The following is a 21,124-nucleotide window of genomic DNA, read 5'->3' as shown; positions in this document are numbered from 1 at the left end:
ACTACTGTGTGGTGGCACTACTGTGTAATGGTGGTGGTCGCGGCTACTGTGTGGGGGTGGTGGCACTACTGTGTGGTGGTGGTGGCACTACTGGGGTGGTGGTGGTGGTGTGGCACTACTGTGTGTGGTGGTGGTGGCACTACTGTGTGTGGTGGTGGCACTACTGTGTGGTGGTGGTGGCACTACTGTGTGGTGGTGGTGGCACTACTGTGGTGGTGGTGGTGGTGGCGGCACTACTGTGTGTGGTGGTGGCCCACTGTGTGGTGGTGGCACTACTGTGTGGTGGTGTGGCACTACTGTGTGGTGGTGGTGGCACTACTGTGTGGTGGTGGTGGCACTACCGTGGTGGTGGTGGCACTACTGTGTGGTGGTGGTGCACTACTGTGTGGTGGTGGTGGCACTCACTGTTGGTGGTATTGGCACTACTGTGTGTGGTGGTGGGTGGCACTACTGTGTGGTGGTGAGTGGCACTACTGTGTGGTGGTGGTGGCACTACTGTGTGTGGTGGTGGTGGCACTCGTGTGGTGGTGGTGGCACTACTGTGTGGTGGTGGTGGCACTACTGTGTGTGGTGGCACTACTGTGTGCTGGTGGTGGTGGCGGCACTACTGTGGTGTGGTGGTGGTGGCAGCACTACTGTGTAGTGGTGGTGGTGGTGGCAGCACTACTGTGTGTGTGGTGGTGGTGGCGGCACTACTGGGGTTGGGGTGGTGGTGGCACTACTGTGTGGTGGTGGTGGTGGTGGCGGCACTACTGTGTGGTCAGTGGTGGTGGTGGTGGCACTACTGTGTGGTGGTGGTGGTGGTGGCGGCAATACTGTGGTGTGGTGGTGGTGGTGGCACTACTGTGTGGTGGTGGTGGTGGTGCTGGCACTACTGTGTGGTGGTGGTGGTGGTGGAACTACTGTGTGGTGGTGGTGGTGGAGCACTACTGCGGGGTTAGATAGTGGTGGCACTACTATGTGGTGGTGGTGTGGTGGCTTCACACTACTGTGTGGTGGTGGTGGGTGGCCGCACTACTGTGTGGTGGTGGTGGTGGTGGGCACTACTGTGTGTGGTGGTGGCCGGCACTGCTGTGGTGGTGGTGGTGGCAACACCTGTGTGGTGGTGGTGGTGGCAGCACTACTGTGTGGTGTGGTGGCACTACTGTGTGGGGTGGTGGTGGCACTACTGTGTGGTGGTGGTGGTGGTGGTGGCACTACTGTGTGGTGGTGGTGGCACTACTGGTGTGGTGGTGGTGGTGGCGGCCTGCTGTGTGGTGGTGGTGTGGCACTACTGCGTGGTGGTGGTGGTGGCACTACTGTGTGTGGTGGTGGTGGTGGCGGCACTACTGTGTGGTGGTGGTGGTCGCGGCACTACTGTGTGGTGGTGGTGGTGGTGGCGGCACTACTGTGTGGTGGTGGTGGTGGTGGCGGCACTACTGTGTGGTGGTGGTGGTGGTGGCGGCACTACTGTATGGTGGTGGTGGTGGCGGCACCTGCTGTGTGGGTAGTGGTGGTGGCGGCACTGCTGTGTGGTGGTGGTGGTGGCGGCACTACTGTGTGGTGGTGGTGGTGGCACTACTGTGTGGTGGTGGTGGTGGCACTACTGTGTGGTGGTGGTGGCTACTACTGTGTGGTGGTGGTGGCGGCACCGCACCGTGTTGGTGGAGGTGGTCGCGGCACTACTGTGTGGTGGTGGTGTGGCGGCACTACTGTGTGGTGGTGGTGGCGGCACTGCTGTGTGGTGGTGGTGGTGGTGGCGGCACTACTGTGGTGGTGGTGGCGGCACTACTGTGTGGTGGTGGTGGCGGCACTACTGTGTGGTGGTGGTGGTGGTCGCGGCACCTGTGTGTGGTGGTGGTGGTGGCGGCACTGTGTGTGGTGGTGGTGGTGGTGGCGAAATACTTTGTGGTGGTGGGTGGCACTGTGCGTGGTGGTGGTGGTGGCACTACTGTGTGTTGTGGTGGCACTACTGTGTGGTGGTGGTGTGGCACTACTGTGTGTGGTGGTGGTGGCGGCACTACTGTGTGTGGTGGTGGTGGTGGCACTACTTTGTGGTGGTGGTGTGGCACTGTGCGTGGTGGTGGTGGCACTGCATTGTGGTGATGATGGCGGCACTACTGTGTGGTGGTGTGGCACTTCTGTTTTGGTGGTGGTGGTACTAATGTGTGTGGTGGTGGTGGTGGTGGCAGCACTGCTGTGTGGTGGTGGTGGCACTGTGTGTGGTGGTGGTGGCGGCACTCGCTGTGGTGGTGGTGTGGCACTACTGCGTGGTGGTGGTGGTGGCACTACTGTGTGGTGATGATGGCACTACTGTGTGGTGGTGTGGCACTACTGTGTGGTGGTGGTGTGCTACTATGTGGTGTGGTGGTGGCAACTGTGTGGTGGTAGTGTGGCACTACTGTGTGGCAGTGGTGGTGGCGGCACTCTCTGTGTGGTGGTGGCACTACTGTGTAATGGTGGTGGTGGCACTACTGTGCGTGGTGGTGGTGGCACTACTGTGTGGTGGTGGTGGCACTACTGAGTGGTGGTGGTGGCACTACCGTGTGTGGCTGGGTGGTGACTACTGTTGTGGTGGTGGTGGCACTCGTAGTGGTGGTGGTGGTGGTGGTGGCACTACTGTGTGTGGTGGTGGTGGAACTACTGTGTGGTGGTGGTGGCACTACCGTGTGGTGGTAATTGGTGGTGGCGGCACTGTGTGGTGGTGGTGCTGGTGGTGGTGGCACCACTGTGGTGGTGGTGGCACTACTGTGTGTGGTGGTGGTGGCACCGTGTATGGTGGTGGTGGCACTACTGTGTGGTGAGGTGGCACTACTGTGTGGTGGTGGCACCTGTGTGGTGGTGGTGGCACTACCGTGTGGCTGATGGTGGTGGTGGCACTGTGTGGTGGTGGTGTGGCACTACTGTGTGGTGGTGGTGGCACTACTGTGTGTGGTGGTGGCACTACCGTGTGGTGGTGGTGGTGGCACTACTGTGTGGTGGTGGTGGCACTACTGTGTGGTGGTGGTGGCACTACTGTGTGGTGTGGTGGTGGCACTACTGTGTGGTGGTGGTGGCACTACTGTGTGGTGGTGGCACTACTGTGTGGTGGTGGGGCACTGTGTGGTGGTGGTGGCACTGTGTGGTGGTGGTGGCACTACTGTGTGGTGGTGGTGGCACTACTGTGTGGTGGTGGTGGCACTACTGTGTGGTGGTGGTGGCACTACTGTGTGGTGGTGGTGGCACTGCATGTGTGGTGGTGGTGGCACTACCGTGTGGTGTGGTGGTGGTGGCACTACTGTGTGGTGGTGGTGGCACCTGTGTGGTGGTGGTGGCACTACTGTGTGGTGGTGGTGCTACTGTGTGGTGGTGGCACTACCGTGTGATTGGTGGCACTACTGTGTGGTGGTGGTGGCACTACTGTGTGGTGGTGGTGGCACTACTGTGTGGTGGTGGTGGCACTACTGTGTGGTGGTGGTGGCACTACTGTGTGGTGGTGGTGGCACTACCATGTGGTGGTGGTGGCACTACTGTGTGGTGGTGTGCACTACTGTGTGGTGGTGGTGGCACTACTGTGTGGTGGTGGTGGCACTACTGTGTGGTAGTGGTGGCACTACTGTGTGGTGGTGGTGGCACTACTGTGTGGCATGGTGGTGGTGGCACTACTGTGTGGTGGTGGTGCACTACTGTGTGGTGGTGGTGGGCACTGCTGTGTGGTGGTGGTGGCACCATGATAGTGGTGGTGGCACTACTGTGTGGTGGTGGTGGGGCACTACTGTGTGGTGGTGGCACTGCATGGTGGTGGTGGTGGCACTACTGTGTGGTGGTGGTGCTACTGTGTGGTGGTGGTTGTGGTGGCACTACCATGATGGTGGTGGTGGCACCACTGTGTGGTGGTGGTGTGGTGGCACTGCCGTGATGGTGGTGGTGGCACTACTGTGTGGTGGTGGTGGTGGCACTACTGTGTGGTGGTGGTGGTGGTGGCACTACTGTGTGGTGTGGTGGTGGTGCTTTACTGTGTGGTAGTGGTGGTGGTGGCACTACTGTGTGGTGGTGGTGGTAGCGACTCTGTGGTGTGGTGGTGGCACTACTGTGTGGTGGTGGTGGTGGCACTGTGTGGGTGGTGGTGGTGGCACTACTGTGTGGTGGTGGTGGTGGCACTACCATGTGGTGTGGGCACTACTGTGTGGTGGTGGTGGTGGTGGCACTACTGTGTGGTGGTGGTGGTGGCACTACTGTGGTGGGTGGTGGTGGTGGCACTACTGTGTGGTGGTGTGGTGGCACTGCTGTGTGTGGTGGTGGTGGTGGCACTACTGTGTGTGGTGGTGGTGGGGTGGCACTACTGTGTGGTGGTGGTGGCACTACTGTGTGGTGGTGGTGGTGGTGCTGCTGTGTGGTGGTGGTGGTAGCACGACTCTGTGGTGGTGGTGGTGGTGGCACTACCATGATGGTGGTGGTGGTGGCACTACTGTGTGGTGGTGGTGGTGGCACTACTGTGATGAGTGGTGGTGGCACTACTGTGTGGTGGTGGTGGTGCTATTCTGTGATGGTGGTATAGCACTACTGTGTGGTGGTGGTGGTAGTGGCACTACCAGTAGTGGTGGTGGCACTACTGTGTGGTGGTGGTGGTCACCATGATGGTGGTGGTGCACTACCATGAAGTGGTGGTGGTGGCACTACTGTGTGGTGGTGGTGGTGGCACTACCATGATGGTGGTGGTGGCACTACTGTGTGGTGGTGGTGGTGGCACTACTGTGTGGTGGTGGTGGTGGCACTACTGTGTGGTGATGGGTGGTGGCACTACCATGATGGGTAGTGGTGGCACTGGTGCTGGTGCACTACCGTGGTGGTGGTACTTAATGTGGGTGGTGGCTGGTGGCAAGTAACACTATAATGTGGTGTTCACTACTGTGTGTGGTGGTGTGGTGGACACCTACCATGATGGTGGTGGTGGCACTACTGTGTGGTGGTGGTGGAGGTACTACTGTGTGGTGGTGGTGGTGCACCACTGTGTGGTGGTGGCACTACTGTGTGGTGGTGGTGGAGGCACTACTGTGTGGTGGTGTGGTGGTGGTGGCACTACTGTGTGGTGGTGGTGGAGGTACTACTGTGTGTGGTGGTGGTGGTGGCACTACCATGATGGTGGTGGTGGCACTTTGGTGTTCTAGTGTCACTATAGCGTGGTATTGGTGGTACTTTAATGTGGCGGTGGCGGCACTATAGTGAGCAGGTAACACTATAATGTGGTGGTGGCACTATAGTGTGATTGTGGCACTATAAACTTGGTGGTAGTGGTGGAACTATAGTGTGGTGGTAATATTATAATAAATTGGTGGTATTATAGATTGGTGGTGATGGGACTATACAGTAGTATGGTGGTGTTGGTGATGGAACTAAAGTTTGATGTTGGTGGGGGCACTATAGTGTGGTAGTGTTGGCGTCGCTATAGTATGGTGTTGTCACTATGCTGTGGTGGTGGCACTATAGAATGGTGGTGAAACTATAATGTGGTGGTGGAACTGTAATGTAGTAGTGGCACATATAGTGTGATGGAGGCACAGTGCCCAAGGCTCCACTCTGACAGCCGTGATGTCTCATACAAAAGCCAATTGTGTAATACGTCCATCATACTGAAATATATGCAAGGTTCTCTCAATATTTTTGTATTATTATTATTATTATTATTATTATTATTATTAATTATTATTATTATTATTATTATTATTATTATTATTAATTATTATTATTGTTGTTATTATTATTATTATTATTATTATTATTATTATTATTATTGTTATTATTATTATTATTATTATTATTATTATTATTATTATTATTATTATTATTATTATTATTATTATAATTATTCATTATTATTATTATTATTATTATTATTATTATTATTATTATTATTATTATTATTATTATTATTATTATTATTATTATTATATATTATTATTATTATTATTATTATTATTATTATTATTATTATTATTATTATTATTATTATTATCATTATTATTATTATTATTATTATTATTATTATTATTATTATTATTATTATTATTATTATTATTATTTTTATTATTATTACTATTATTATTATTATTATTATTATTATTATTATTATTATTATTATTATTATTTTGTTTTAAATACATTTGTTGTTGTATTTCGGATCTATAGTAGTGTTATGTCAGAGGTGGATCATTACACCGATTATGTGGCGACGTGTGATTGGTGGGGAATCACGACATTAATTAATTTGGAGAGAATTAATTGATATTTTCTTATTTATTATGGGCGGTGGTAATTAATGAAAGGTGCCAGCTACCGATTAATCTTAATTTTTATTTACCTTTAATAAGTCTGTTCTGTAAGAGCATCAGCAACAACACCGTTTTATTTTAACCTTTTGATGTACATAAGGTTAAAATACCAGGCACATTATAAATACAGGTACAGATAGGCACATGCACATGTACAAAATACAGGTAGATACAAGCACCAGGTACAGGTAAAACTACAGGTACAGATCAAATTACACAGATACAGGTAAAACTGAGTACAGACAAGTACAGAACAGGTAAAACCAGGTACAGATACAAATACTTTTTTTTATTAATAAACTATTACAGAGCTTGTAGTACAGTTTGCCCATTAGAGTAATTCAGTCAGGTCTTGACACTGAGGGTGATATCACTTCTCACCGCCACACCAGGACAGAGCTCCATACAAAAATACATCATATTCATTAACAGCTATAAATATAGAGGTTTATCATGTGGGGTATCACTTTCACACCACCACACAAGACAATGGTTCATATACATTAAGTCATATTCTAATTGAGGACCTAATCAGCGTGGGCTAGCAAATTCTGGATAAACAACAACAATGTCCTCAAGCACCCCTGATTCAATGTAATAATTACAAAGTTCATGACACAATAAGCCAGGTGGCCTAAGTCTTTGACAGTGTCAGACCAATAATATAGCGTTCAAGTGTATGCTTTAAGGTTTATCACAAAGTTTACATGCTGAGTGTTCGGAATGGAACAGCGTTACTAACTTGCCAGATGTGTGCTATCTAAGCTTCTAATTCTGTACGACTTCACATCACATTGTCTAGTTCTGTCCTTATGCTGGCCATACCGAAATTACCTCTTGTCCACAAATTTGTCCTGTTACTAATGCTACAACTGCCAGAATGCTCTCTGCATTTCTCAGTTCTTCAAGATCAGGGTCATGATTCTGATTTGAATATTTTTAAATACTGTACAGCATTGGACAGGCTAAGATCCAGAAGTAAACATTTTATTTCTTACATGCCTCTTTGGCCTTTCTATCAGCACAGTCATAGGACGGAATCCCACACAAATTCAATACGAAAGTTGTTTTCATTAGCAATTATCATTCTTTTAATATCGCAGACAACTTTAGACATAGAACCTGACGGACTTTCATTGATTTCTAAGTACTTGAAGTCACAAAATATCACCCCACCTTCATTTTCTTTAAGGTAGTCTGTAGCTAAGTAGATTCCCATTAGTTCAGTTTGTGTTGTGCTGGCCCAGTTGTTCAGCCTATGTATGTTTGACAATATTATCTCATTTTATTTATATTATTGCAAATGCACAGCCTGTTCTACCTGTGTTTTGTCTGCTAGAACCGTCAGTAAAAGCATGACATTCACTTGATTTAATACTCTCCTATATGAGCTGATAATAGTTTCCTAGTGTAATATATCTCACCACACCGGTGTTTAACATTTGCTTACTACCAACAGGAGTGTAATTAATAGGAACTGATATATCAAGCCAAGGAGGAATGGCATTAGTGGGTTCGTCTGGGGTGATTGGGACATTCAGTTTCAAGAGATCTGTAACACTTTTATGAAGCCACGCCCCAAAGAGAGTCGTTTGTGGAAAGTTAGCGAGATAGTCGGGATTACTTAGATAGAACATCAACTCAGTTTGAGCTGTAGTTTGGGGACGATTGATCTTCAAAAATATGACACAAAACATAGTATTAAGTAGAGCTATCCTCTCAGATGAACAGTGCAGCCAGAGCTCTTTCCTCATGTTTACAATTCTGGTAGATTTTGGGCATCCTAGAATTATGCCCATGGCTTCATTTTGTACTACCTCAAGGCTGCTTAGTTGTTTAAAGAGAATAGTTACAAGATAGAGAGCATGATAATCAACTACAGTTCGAAAGATTTAGGAGTAATGGTAAGTAAGAATCTTAAACCAAGTAAACGATGTGTATTTAATCGAAAAAAGGCTAACAAAGTACTTGGGTTTAGTTACAAGAATAGCGAGGTCATCCTAAAACTTTATCTTGCGCTTGTGGGACCTCACTTGGATTACGCGGTTCAGTTTTGGTCACTGTATTACAGAATGGATATAGAATCCTTTGAAAGACTTCAGAGAAGAATGACAAGACTAATCCCGGGAACTAGAACCTTGAGTACAGATACAGGTTAAAGCTTCTGAATTTGCACCCCCCTCGAGAGACGTTGAGTGAGGGGCGATATGATTGAGGTGTATAAATGGAAGTTAGGGATAAACAAAGGTGATATAACAAAGGTACTTAAACTATCCAACCAGAGGCTAACTCGTAACAATGGTTTTAAATTTGACATTTAGATTTAGCCTCGAAATACGTAAACATTGGTTTGGAAATAGAGCAGTGGACGAGCGGAGTAAGTTACCAATCATCGTTAACTCGAATACGCTGGATAGCTTCAAACAAAGGTTGGATCGATATATGAGATAAAGGTTACTGTAGGTGTAAACGGGATTACCCAGTATGGGGCCAATAGACCCGCTGCCGTTTCCTCCATTCTCATGTTCTTATGTTAAAATCGACAAGTGACGTCACCACAGCCACACCCCAATTAGAACAGTTCACGGTCAGACCCAGTCACTATGGAGAAAACAATCATCCACAAACTCTTGAACTGAAGAAGCTTGATAGCTAAAGGGCATGGCCAGGAGATATTATGTGACTTATCTCAGAAGCTTAGCATCCCACTGCCTGCATCTGTTGCTTGTAAGCGTCTGTTTAGTCATGCTGGGCATATTATTTATTATTTAATAAATTTCTTATATCCCAAGGGCGACAAGGCTAGTCACAAGACCATGCGGTCAGACACTAATTCATTGGTACTCGTGTCTCTAGGACACGCGATGACTTGTGATATGGAGACAATATTAATGTTATGATTTAAGGACAATGGGAGTTAGCACCCACTAAAGTGTGAGTTGCGTAAAAGAATTAAATCTAAATTAAAACGGATAAGTAGGTGGTGACTCTCCCAGTGGTAGGAGGTCCCTGACAGTAAGACTATCATGGCAATAGTGTTGAAGAGTGATAGCGTTGGGACGGTTACAGAGTTTACAGGAAGAGAAGTGCTGATCATCCCCCACCTCGGATACTTGCCGATTAGCTGTATCCAAACCTAACGCAGAGAAAACATTATGTCTGTGGAGCATAAATCCACGTCGACGATACGTGTGTGGATAAGGCAGAATTAAATTATAGTGTTGGATGGATATACTTTCAGCACGTTCACTATCCCTGCGATGGATTGAGGTCTAAAAGATTCTGATTGGACAGTAATAATTTTGAGAATCAGTTATTGATTAATCTTAATAGAAAGATTTGCAAATAAACGTGTATGTTATGTGTCATATATTTTATATTTTTTCTTCGCGGATTAGCCACTAGGAACAGGTCACTGACCTCACATCAAGGCCTGGGGAGCGAAAATATAATAATAATAATAATAATAATAATAATAATAATAATAATAATAATAATAATAATAATAATAATAATAATAATAATAATAATAATAATAATAATAATAATAATAATATAATAATAATAATAAAATAATAAAATAATAAAAATAATAATAATAATAATAATAATAATAATAATAATATAATAATAATAATAATAATAAAATAAAAATAATAATAAAATAATGATAATAATAATAATAATAATAATAATAATAATAATAATAATAATAATAATAATAATAATAATAATAATAATAATCTATATGTTTAAAACAAAAGAAGTATGTTTGTGTGTTTATGTATGTGTGTGTATGTGTCCGACGAGAAAGCCGGAAACTACTTACCGATCTGTAGTGATGATGGATGGTGATATATGTAGTGATGATGGATGGTGTTATATGTAATGATGGATGTTATATGTAGTGTGATGATGGTGGTGTTATAATAATAATAATAATAATAATAATAATAATAATAATTAACGGTTTATTGAAAGAGCTTGGCAGCCAGAAGGCTGAAAATATACAGTTACATTTGGGGAATGGATTACGAATTACAAATAATTACAAAACATAAGTGACACAAATAAGACATATAATAACTTAGATGATCAGCTCAAACTACAGTTCATTTCAACATAGTGACAGTGTAAGGAGCAGTGTTTACGGGGAGTGAATACACTGATTTATTACATGTTATTGATAATTTTTACAATGGTTGGGACTGGGCTGTTCTTATAGCGATCAGTTCGTGCACGTATGGGCTGGATGCGGTTGTGGTGTCGAACGTCAATTCTCGGACAGGGGATGTCAGGTGGTAGGGAGCCGGTGTCGGGGATGGTGAAGCTTACCAAATTTGCAGATGAGGTCGTGGTGATGGTCAGTGAGAGTCGAAAGGGTCAGTGTGTTGAGCGCTTGATATGTGAGTAGAAGGGAGAGAATAATCTTGCATGCCCTCTTTTGCACTTTTTCTAGGCGTTTACGTTGTGTGGCATTTAGGGAGGAAGACCAGGTGGGGAGGCATAGGTGAGCTTGGGAAGTATGAATGTTGTGTATACACTGAGGAGTCGTGTGCAGGAACTCCGAGGGACTTGAGTCGGCGGGAGCAGTGATGATGGATGGTGTTATATGTAGTGATGATAGATGGTGTTATATGTAGTGATGATGGATGGTGTTATATGTAGTGATGATGGGTGGTGTTATATGTAGTGATGATGGATGGTGTTATATGTAGTGATGATGGATGATGTTATATAGTGATGATGGATGGTATTATATGTAGTGATGATGGATGATGTTATATGTAGTGATGATGGATGGTGTTATATGTAGTGATGATGGATGGTGTTGTGCTGTATGTAGTGATGATGGATGTTGTTATATGTAGTGATGATGGGTGGTGTTATATGTAGTGATGATGGATGATGTATGTAGTGATGATGGGTGGTGTTATATAGTAGTGATGATGGATGGTGTTATACTGTATGTAGTGATGATGGATGAAGTTATATGTAGTGATGGATGATGTTATATGTAGTGATGATGGATGATGTTATATGTAGTGATGATGGATGGTGTTATATGTAGTGATGATGGATGGTGTTATATGTAGTGATGATGGTGATGTTATATGTAGTGATGATGGATGTTGTTATATAGTAGTGATGATTGATGATGTTATATGTAGTGATGATGGATGGTGTTATATGTAGTGATGATGGATGATGTTATATGTAGTGATGATGGATGGTGTTATATGTAGTGATGATGGATGATGTTATATGTAGTGATGATGGATGGTGTTATATGTAGTGTTGATGGATGGTGTTGTTCTGTATGTGATGATGGATGTTGTTATATGTAGTGATGATGGGTGGTGTTATATGTAGTGATGATGGCTGATGTTATATGTAGTGATGAAGGGTGGTGTTATATGTAGTGATGATGGATGGTGTTATATTATGTAGTGATGATGGATGAAGTTATATGTAGTGATGATGGATGATGTTATATGTAGTGATGATGGGTGGTGTTATATGTAGTGATGATGGATGGTGTTATATGTAGTGATGATGGATGATGTTATAGTGATGATGGTGATGTTATATGTAGTGATGATGGATGTTGTTATATGTAGTGATGATGGATGATGTTATATGTAGTGATGATGGGTGGTGTTATATGTAGTGATGATGGATGGTGTTATATGTAGTGATGATAGATGGTGTTATATGTAGTGATGATGGATGGTGTTATATGTAGTGATGATGGATGATGTCATATGTAGTGATGATGGATGATGCTATATGTAGTGATGATGGATGGTGTTATATGTAGTGATGATGAATGTTGTTATATAGTGATGATGGGTAGTGTTATATGTAGTGATGATGGATGGTGTTATATGTAGTGATGATGGGAGGTGTTATATGTAGTGATGATGGGTGGTTTTATATGTAGTGATGATGGATGGTGTTATATGTAGTGATGATTAGACAATAAAAAATAACAGTTTAATGTTAAAAATATACTTTGCTGTACCGTTGTAGTGGAACTTACATACACCGTCAATGAACTATTGATGGAAGAAGAAGTTTTGGGACTGAACAGTAGTTGTAAACAGGAGTTGCTCAGAGAGACAGACTACTCAGTTGAAGTTCTCGTGAATTTTCTTGAAGAAAATGAGCCTCACCTGGTGCCTGATCAAGCAAATGCTTAGAACAGATCTTGCAAGCGATACAAGCTGAGCAGGGAGGTATGATCTTCTCGATGCACCTGGGAGGACAGGGAAAAACATTCCTGATCAACCTTCTGTTGGCCAAAGTACGTCATCAGGGGAAAATTGCTTTGCTGTGGCATCCCTTGGGATTTCTGCAACACTACTAGAAGGAGGACAGACTGCACACTCAACTTTAAACTGCATCTCAACCTCGCTCACAATGAGAATCCAGTGTGCAACATCAAGGATCGGCAAAGGCAAAACTCTTAGAAAATGCAGCCTCATAGCCTGATGAATGCACTATGTCTCACAAGTTAGCGTTTGAAGTGTTGGACAGACCTGCAAGACATACGAGAAAATGACCAGCTCATGGGTGGCATTACAATGGTCATTGCTGGAGACTATCGCCAAACCCTACCTGTCATTCCTCGAAGCACTCCAGCTGATGAACTGAATGCGTGCCTCAAGGCATCATACCTTTGGAGAAGTGTTCAGACACTCACCCTATCCACAAACATGAGAGTACATCTACAAGGAGATCAGGATGCTGGGATTTTACAAACCTTCTACTACAGATTGGGAATGGAACTTTCCCTGTTGATTCAAAAGGACAAATAATCATTCCTCAAGGATGTGAAATGTTGTAAAGTACTGAAGCTACAATTGACAGGAAAACCTAAAGGAGAGGACGTTTTATACCAAGAATACCTCTCATCACCACTGACCTATTACACTACAGTGAGACAATGTGGACCTGGGGTGGCGTCTGTCAGGCCTAGGGAAAGAGTTACCGCAGGGCGTGATTCCATAGTTAGATAAAAAAATAACAGTTTAATGCTAAAAAATTTCATTTGCTGTTACCGTTCTAGAAAAAACATGGTGGAACTTACATACACCGTTAATGAACTATTGATGGAAGAATAAGTTTTGGGGACTGAACAGTGAGACAATGAGCCTTCCGAGGGTAGCTTCACCATTGCCTAACCGTTAGGCTCCTAACGGATGAGCCGCCCGAGGGTGGCGATTCTGCTAGTAATAATAATAATAATAATAATAATAATAATAATAATAATAATAATAATAATAATAATAATAATAATAATAATAATAATAATAATAATAATAATAATAATAATAATAATAATAATAATAATAAATAATAATAATAATAATAATAAAATAAAAAAAGAAATAAATAAAAATAAAATAAAATAATAATAATATAATTAATAATAATAATAATAATAATAATAATAATAATAATAATAATAATAATAATAATAATAATAATAATAATAATAATAACAATAATAATAATAATAATAATAATAATTGACGATGATGATGATGATGATGATGATGATGATGATGATGATGATGATGATGATGATGATGATGATGATGATGATGATGATGATGATGATGATGATGATGATGATAATAACTAAAATAATAATAATAATAATAATAATAATAATAATAATAATAATAAAAATAATAATAAAATTAATAATAATAATAATAATAAATAAACAATATCAAAAGTGACAAACAATATAAGTTGTGTTGTCAATAGTAAGAGGAACATAAGAACATAAGAATATAAGAAAATAAGGAGTCTCATACAGTTACTACCACTCTCTATCATCCATGAACCTATCTAGCCTCCTTTTAAACTTTCCAGCATTCCAGCACTCACTACAAGTTACTAAGCTTGTTCCATGTCCACCACCCTATTTTTGAACCAGTTCCTTCCTATCTCCTCCTAAACCTAAACTTATCCAACTTAAACCGTTGCTACGAGTCCTATCCTGCTCGGATATTTTAAGAACTTTATCTATATCGCCTTTATTGGTACCTTTCACTGACTTAAATTTCTATCATATCTCCCCGCACTTCTTGTCCTTTTCAGAATGCAAGTGTTTTTAACCTATCTTGATATGGAAGGTTTCCATGTCCCGGAATCATTTTCGTCTTCTTCGCACCGACTCTAGTGAATTGATATCCATTCTATAATAAGACCAGAACTGAACCGCATAGTCGAGGTGCGGCCTGACTGCAAGATATAGTTGCAATAAGACCTCTGCACCTTATTACTTACACTTCTAGATATAAACCTAATACTCTGTTTGCCTTATTTCGAACATTAACGCACTGTTTTCGAGGCCGTAGGTCCGCCATAAGCACCTCTATGACTCATTCACAAGTGCTGCTTTCATATCTGGGGTGGTCTTCTTCTGGTACAACAGTTAGTGGAATCAAAGGCATTTCGTCTGATTAACTCTCCTCCTTTGGTTGATAATTTCTTTTCTTCGCTGCAATGTTGCTACTCTCTCTCTTTTTAGGTACTTTAACGTGTTCGGTGGATTTATCCTGTGTACTGCCGGCAAGTGCTGGGCTCCGTAAACTCGTTTTGCCTCGGTGCCCACCGTTTCTTCATGGATGTCGGTCCCACTAGAATAACGCATTATAGTACATTTGTCACACTTTCGTCACACAGCCAAACTGTGGAATGTTCTGCCTTCTTCTGTGTTTCCATACTCATTACAACCTGTCCCACTTCAAAAAGATGGTTTCCGGCATCTTTGTGGTGTAGATTTATCTTTTTATTTTATTTTTTTAGTAGTCTTATTTTTTCGCTCTAGGCCCGTTGTGGGTCGATGACCTGTGCTCGGTGTTCTATTCCTGTGAAAAAAGAAAAAAACAAGATTGAACTTTGAATAGTTGTATTTCTACTTCAGTAATATTTGGACTATTAACAATACACTTAAGTAACAAGCTCGGTACTTTTTACAACGCTGAGAACAAATACAGATACGAATACTGGTACAGATACAAGTAGGTACAGGTACAGACACAAGTACAGGTAGAGATACAAGTACAGGTACACTACTACAGATACAAGTACAGGTACAGACACAAGTAAAAGGTACAGTACAGATACAAGTACAGGTACAGACACAAGTACAGGTACAGTACAGATACAAGTAGAGGACAGACACTAGTACAGGTACAGTACAGATACAAGTAAAGGTACAGACAATAGTATTTGAGTACAGATACAAGTAGAGGTACAGACACTAGTACAGGTTACAGTGGTCAAGTACAGATACAGATGCAAGTACAGGTACAGGTAAAAGTACAGGTACAGATACAAGACAAGATAGATTGGATACAAGTACAGGTACAGACACAAGTACAGATTGCAGTAGAGATGCAAGGTAGAGGTACGACAAAGTACAGGTACAGTACAGATGCAAGTAGAGGTAGGGACACTAGTACAGGTACAGTACAGATACAAGTAGAGGTACAGACACTAGTACAGGTACAGTACAGATACAAGTGGAGGACCTAGTACAGATTGCAATTGCGGATCAAGTACAGATGGGGTACAGGTACAGGTGCAGTACAGATACAGGTACAGGTACAGATAAGTACAGATACAGATTGCAAGTACAGGTACAGATACAGAGTACAGGTACAGTTACAGATGCAAGTGCAGGTACACATACAAGTGCAGGTACAGATGCTGGAGTACAGGTACATTACAGGATACAAGTACAGGTACAGATACAAGTACAGGTACAGATCAAGTAGCAGGTACAGTACAGATACATGTACAGGTACAGATACAATTACTGGAGTGCAGGTACAGAGTGCAGGATACAGATACGAATACAGGTACAGGTTAAGTGCAGGTACAAGTACAGATATAAGTAAAGGTACAGACAAAGTCCATGTACAGTACAGATACAGAGTACAGGTACAGGTCATATTACAGGTACAGTTACAGATATAAGTACAATGAGGTACAAGTGCAGGTAGAGTACAGATACAAGTACAGTGCAAGTACAGATACAAGTACAGGTACAGTAGATATACAAGTACAGGTACAGACACAGAATTAGGTACAGTACAGATACAAGTAGAGGTACAGACACTAGTACAGGTACAGTACAGATACAAGTAGAGGTACAGACACAAGTTCAAGAATGCGTACAGATACAAAGTACAGGTACAGGTACAAGTACAGGTACAGTACAGATACAAGTACAGGTACAGATACAAGTTGCAGGTACAGATACAAGTACAGGTACAGTACAGATACAACTGGGGCTACCTGAAAATCTGACGCGCCTGCTGTGCAACTTCATTATGGACTGCAGAGCCAAAATCAAGATGCAAGAACATTTTGGAGAAGAATTCTCACTATCGAGCGGCGTGCCTCAGGGCTCTTGTCTCTCCACAACCCTTTACACACTCTACACGGCTGACCTGCCCCCAATCGTCGGCAGCGAGTACGTCATGTATGCCGACGATGTAACAGATCGTCACCTGCCCAGGAAGGTCCACAGCAAGGATGGCGCGCTCACTGCTCGGGCAATAGGGAGATCTCGGAGTATGAAAATAAATGGAAAATAAAAACAAACAAAACAATTTGAGGTCATACCCATAGCCAAATTTGCCGGCCCCATTGATGATCGACGACGAAGAGATTGAGTACTCTAAACAAGGCAGGTTGCTCGGCCTCATCATTTCTCGGACGGGCACCATTCCCCGTGAAGGACAGACTAAATAAAGCCAAAGTCGCCGCAGCCAAATTAAAACGTTTAAATTGATGCCTGAGAAGATAAAAGTTCACCTGTACAAGGCGCTGGTGAGGCCTGTGTTGGAGTACCCATCTATACCACTCGTCACATTCGGGAAGACCAGACCAACAACTACAGAGAGCTTCCAAACAAGTGTTTGAGGTCAGCCAGTGGCCAGCGCCACCCTACCAGGAGACAGTGGAAACCATCCACCTAGAAATAAAACAGAAGCCCTCAACTTCAGGTTCCATCGCCTAGGGAAGAAGGTTTGGGACAAGCTCCTGGACGACCCTCACAGCCCAGACCACCTACGCGGGGAAGACATCAACGGAGGAGACCCCACATCTGGTGGCCCCGGAGTCTGCCACTACAACAACCCAACACGCGATCCATCTATGTCCGCCGCAGTGATCCACAGATTAAAACTTAGATGATATAAATTCACATTTAACAAGTCACAATCAGTGAGATCCATAACGTAATACAGTATAAGATGTTAATAAACTTGTAATTGTAAAATCAATCTAGTCATTGTCTACTAAAATAACCATTGTGCAACCTCATTCTAAATCCTAGGTTAGCATAGTTAGCCAACAAACTCTGTAATATGTAAATCAGGGGTGTCGTCCCTCTGTTTAACTCATTGAACTTCTTTTCCATCCTTTCCCCACGACTATATGTTGTGACTTCTCCATCCTCATCTGGCTGTGCCTTGAGCCCCAGCATGCCTTCATCCCTTCCCCACCTAAACCTAAAAAAAAAAAAAAAAAAAAAAAACAGACACAAGTCCAGGTACAGTACAGATACAAGTACAAGTACAGGTACAAGTACAGGTACAGGTACAAGTCAGGAACACAAGTACAGGTACAGTACAGATACAAGTAGAGGGTACAGACACAAGTACAGGTACAGTACAGATGCAAGTACAGGTACAGACACAAATACAGGTACAGTATACAAATGGAGGTACAGACAGAAGTCAAATTACAGTACAGATAGAAGTACAAGTACAGGTACAAGTACAGGATAGAGTACAGATACAAGTACAGGTATTACAGATACAAAGTACAGGTATAGTACAGATACAAGTCAGGAGTACAGATACAAGTACAGGTACAGTACAGATACAAGTACAGTACAGTACAGATACAAGTACAGGTTCAGACACAGAATACAGGTACAGGTACAGATAAAAATAAGGTACAGGTACAAGTACAGGAAAAACAGAAGTACAGACACAAGTACAGGTACAGTACAGATACAAGTACAGGTACAGTACAGATACAAGTTAGAGGTACAATTGCAGATACAAGTACAGGTACAACAGTACAGGTACAGTACGGATAAAATAAGTACAGGTACAAGTACAGGAAAAAAACACAAGTACAGACACAAGTACAGGTACAGACACAAGTACAGGTACAGTACAGATACAAGTACAGGTACAGTACAGATACAAAGTACAGGTACAGACACAAGTACAGGTACGGTACAGATAAAAATTTAAAGGTACAGGTACAAGTACAGGAAAAACACAAGTACAGGTACAGACACAAGTACAGGTACAGACACAAATTTGGGTACAGTACAGATACAAGTAGAGGTACAGGTACAAATAAAGGTACAGGTACAAGTACAGGAGAAAACACAAGTACAGACATAAGTACAGGTACAGTACAGATACAAGCACAGGTACAGACACAAGTACAGGTACAGACACATACAGGTACAGACACAAGTACAGGTACGGTACAGATACAAGTACAATCTACAGACAACAAGTACAGGTACAGGTATAAGTACAGGTACAGACACGTACAGGTACGGTACAGATACAAGTACAACTACAGACAACAAGTACAGGTACAGGTACAAGTACAGGTACAGACACAAGTACAGGTACGGTATAGAATACATAAATCTACAGACAAGTACAGGTACAGTACAGATAAGTACAGGCACAGACAACAAGTACAGGTACAGGTATAAGTACAAGTATAGGTACAGACACAAGTATAGGTACAAGTACAGGTACAGACACAAGTATAGGTACAGATACAAGTACAGGTACAGGTACAGATATAAGTACAAGTACAGATACAAGTACAGGTACAGATACAAGTACAGGTACAGATACAAGTACAGGATAGACACAAGTACAGGTACAGATACAAGCACAGGTACAGATACAAGTACAGGTATAGACACAAGTATGTACAGATACAAGTGCACAGGTACAGATACAAGTACAGGTAAGATACAATTATAACTACAGACAACAAGTACAGGTACAGGTACAAGTACAGGTACAGACACAAGTATAGGTACAGATACAAGTACAGGTACATATATAAGCACAAGCACACACAAGTACAGGTACAGATACAAGCAGGTATAGACACACAGATATAAGGCACAGTTACAGATACAAGTACAGGTACAGACAGGTACAGACACAAGTACAGGTACAGATACAAGTACAGGTACGGTATATAAGCAGAGGTACAGACACAAGTACAGGTACAGACACAAGTACAGATATAAGTACAGGTACGGTACAGATATAAGTAGAGGTACAGACACAAGTACAGGTAAGACATGATACAGGTATAGTGCAAGATACAAGTACAGGTACAGATACAAGTACAGGTACGGTACAGATATAAGAGTACATAAGTATGGGTACAGATACAAGTACAGGTACAGACACAAGTACAGGTACAGACACAAGTAGAGGTACGGTACAGATACAAGTAGAGGTACAGACACAAGTACAGACAGATACAAGTACAGGTACAGATAAGCTACAGACAACAAGTACAGGTACAGGTACAAGTACAGGTACAGACACAGTATGTACGTATAGATAAGTACAGCTACAGACAAGTATAGGTACAGGTACAAGTACAGATACATACAGGTACGGTACAGATACAAGTACAAGTACAGACAATAAGTACAGGTACAGTACAGATACAAGTACAGGTACAGACAAGTATAGGTACAGGTACAAGTACAGGTACAGACACAAGTACAGGTACAGACACAAGAGTAGGTACAGGACATATACAGGTACAGACACAAGAGGGTACAGATAAGTATATGTACAGGTACAACAAGTACAAGTATACAGGTACAGATACAAGTACAGGTACAGATACAAGTACAGGTACAGACAAGTACAGTACAGATACGGCAACTACAGACAATAAGTACAGGTACAGGTATAAGTACAGGTACAGACACAAGTAGGTACAGATAAGTATAGGTAGGTACATATAAGATAAGTAGACAAGCAGGTAGAAAAGAGGTAGACAGTACAGATATAAGAGGGACAGATCAGGTACAGATACAAGTACAGGTACAGACACAAGTACAGGTACAGATACAAGTACAGTACGTACAGATATAAGTACAGGTACAGACAAGTACAGGTACAGACACAAGTACAGGTACAGATACAAGTACAGGTACAGATATAAGTAGAGGTACAGACACAAAGTACAGGTACAGTACAGAATAGCATAGGTACAGATACAAGTACAGGTAATGGTACAGATATAAGTAGTAACAGACACAAGTACAGGTACAGATACAAGTACAGGTACAGACACAAGTATAGGTACAGCACAAGTATAGGTACAGATACAAGTACAGGTACAGACACAGTATAGGACAGATATACAGGTACAGGTACAGATATATATATGGGCACAGATAGTAGTACAGATATAAGTACAGGTACAGATACAAGTACGGGTATAGACACAGTGCAGGGCAGATACAAGTACAACTACAGACAACAAGTACAGGTACAGGTACAAGTACAGGTACAGACACAAGTATAGGTACAGATATGTACAGGTACAGATATAAGTACAAGTACAGATACAGGTACAGGTGTACATATACAAGTACAGGTATAGACACAAGTACAGATATAGATAAGTACAGTTACATAAGTACAGGTACAGATACAAGCACAGTACAGACAGCACAGGTACAGATACAAGTACAGGTATGGCACAGATATAGTAGAGGTACA

This window comes from Homarus americanus, unplaced genomic scaffold (assembly GCF_018991925.1).
Source record: "Homarus americanus isolate GMGI-L3 unplaced genomic scaffold, GMGI_Hamer_2.0 scaffold367, whole genome shotgun sequence".
Lineage (NCBI taxonomy): Eukaryota > Metazoa > Arthropoda > Malacostraca > Decapoda > Nephropidae > Homarus > Homarus americanus.
The sequence above is the reverse complement of the archived record's forward strand: the minus strand, read 5'-3'. Positions refer to the sequence as shown.